A 2714-nucleotide genomic window follows, 5' to 3' on the forward strand; every position below is an offset into this window, starting at 1 on the left:
GACTTTCCTGTATTCATTGGTATATTTAAGCTTGTGATGTTGGCGTCGAGTGTCTGATGCGGTTTAGAAGAAAAAGATAGTTTGTTGTCATTTTGCTTGGTGTTACTCTTGGGAATACGCAGTTAAAACTAGGTTAACTTGATTTGAAATCTAACTTGACTAGACAGTAGCCAGAGGAATGATCAAATCATCACTACTATGCTGCAAGGAGAGGTTTGCTTTCAGTTTAACTCGAGGCTTGGGTTGACCAGATGGAAATAACATGCTGGAAATGGAATCCATTTTCTGAGAGATGAAGAAGTGATAAACATTACCCACATTAACCCAAGAAGCAGAGACTTAAATTAAGATTTAAAAGATCACATTTGCTTCGCCTGTCCGTTTTCATTTGGGAACCATAGAGCTGACGTTCCAAAATTTTGAAAATAATTTTCCTTTTCAGATTGATGAACAAACTGAAAATTCGAGGGTCTGTTTTTGTTTTAGACCTGTCCTCGCCACCCAAGCACTGACTCTGAGATGAGGATCTTGGCTCCTCCCATCTCTCAGGAACCATCTTCCATAGGAGACGGTTCTATGGCACTGACATGACTCATTGGGTTTGCCTGGAACAGGACAGGGCACTTTGAGGGAATGACCTTATTCTCATCAGCATCCTCCCGTAGGGTTGGCGTCCATAGGAAGTGGGTGACAAGGACGTGGTGACTGACTGAAGAATCACTGAGCATTTGACTAAGCCATCAGGTCACCTGTACGTTATGTTTCTCTTTTCTAGAGACGGGTTGAGACAGGTTAGACGTCACCTTCGGAAACTGACTTCCAATTTTGTACAAGGTTCTTCCCTGCCCTCGTAATTCCATCTTCGGGTATTATTTTAAAGGAATTTTAACATTTTGAGAAATGTTATCTCTTGTGAAGAAAAGATCCAGGGGGTCATTCGAATGTTGGATTCATGAGCTTTCGTCCAGGGAGAAAGAGAAATGGTCACATTTTCTACATCTGTAAACCTGGAACAGGGTGTTTTTCTTGTTTGTTCCTATAAGAACTTGCGACTCTCCATGACCTGGGGGCCTTGATGAGTGGAGGGTAGAGGGCGGAGCTTGTGCACAGAAGACACCTGAAAATTAGTGGCTCTCCTCACACCTGACACTTGGAGTTGTTTTCTTAAATAATTTAACAACCATTAGTAATGGAATATCAGGGAAAGAGATGGAAAGTGAAGCTTTCAGACAAATAATCCAATTTCATATTGTGATACAGTAGGTCCCATGTCGTGTATACACTCCAGGTTGTATAAGTAGTTTGTCAGCAGCACACTCAGTGCCTAGACCCACACAAATATTTCTGAATGAACCGTGTCTTAAATTAGATGGTCTGAAGAGGACATAGATACATTCTGATAAAGAAGAATAAAAGTTCGAATGTCAAACCACTTCTTTTTCGGTGGTGTGGCCATGGATGACCCATTTCTAGTAGGATGTATGCTTTGAGTTGTTTCTCCTTCGCAGATAAAAGGTCACTCACACATCTCATAACCTATTTTTGTTGCCCTTCATGACTTGTGACAAAGAGCACAGGACGGTGATTCTGCTGACTAAGATCAAGATTGAGGTGGCCATCAAACCATTTCCGTGAAATGCCAAGATGTTCATGATCAGTAACAGGAGCGGGCAGAAACTTGGCCACGTGGGCCTGGGAACAATAAGGCAAACTCAGTTCTCGTTAGCACAGAGATGGGAAGCGTTTAGGAAAAGATGTTATCTCAGAGCACAAGATGAAAAGACGGGCTGTGCCTACGGGGAAAGACGAAATATGATGGAGGGTTAAGTATATAGGGAGAGCGAACGTGAATAACTTCTGTTACATTCAAGAGCTAGAATTAAGAGGCATTCACTAAATTTTAAGGGAGTTAATAACTACTATAAGTATACTTTATAATTACTATTTTTATGTATTATCTCACTTATGGGTTTATTTTTTTTTTTAGCACAGAAAGCACAATTAGATCTTTAAATTAAAATTACACCCTCAATAAGTTTGATATAAATGGTATTACTATTTTACTAAGTGTGTTCTGAAAATATTAGCCTGATATTACTAAAATGAAACAAAACTAAAACAAAAGAACAGTTTCCATGCTCCTACAAAGTTAAAAATTGTCACACATCTATCAGACCCTTGGATAGTTACAGTACATTACAGTATTAAAGGCTCTGAGATATCTCATAGAAAAGAAACTTGTTTAACTGTTTAACGCTACGTTTTTTACATGTATTTTATCAAAGAATGCCTTTGCCCAAGCTCTTACTAACATCCTGCAGAAGGTTAACCTTACCTTGAAAAAAAGCTGACCTATATTTATTAGTGAAGAATGGATTTATAATGGGTACCAGGGGAAATAAGATTTTGCTGCGTTATATTTGGTGCGTTATATTAAACTGTAAGGTTATATCCAGAAGGATGACTTACTGGGTTTGTTCTTTTGTGTCTAAGATCGGATGTACCAGAGTCTGACTTTTTCGAGGGAAATCATTTACTTTATGAGTATTATAGTTAATGTTTGCTGAGACTTAGCATGTTCTGAAGACCGTTCTAAGACTTTTATATGAATGTAAAATATGATTATGATATTTTATATGACCAAAATATGATTCTCTTTAATGTTTAAAACAAAACTCCAGGAGAAGTGAACTATTATAATCTCTATTTTACAG

The 2714-nt window shown here is 38.2% G+C and overlaps 1 long non-coding RNA gene across 1 annotated transcript in view; it reads left to right on the plus strand.

The window, feature by feature from the left end:
* The window catches only part of LOC107520832, a 163195-nt gene that overhangs the window by 130186 nt on the left and 30295 nt on the right, over window positions 1-2714 (plus strand). The gene's annotated exons all lie outside the window — the stretch shown is intronic.

The sequence above is a fragment of the Rousettus aegyptiacus genome, unplaced genomic scaffold (assembly GCF_014176215.1).
Source record: "Rousettus aegyptiacus isolate mRouAeg1 unplaced genomic scaffold, mRouAeg1.p scaffold_m13_p_18, whole genome shotgun sequence".
Classification (NCBI taxonomy): Eukaryota; Metazoa; Chordata; class Mammalia; order Chiroptera; family Pteropodidae; genus Rousettus; species Rousettus aegyptiacus.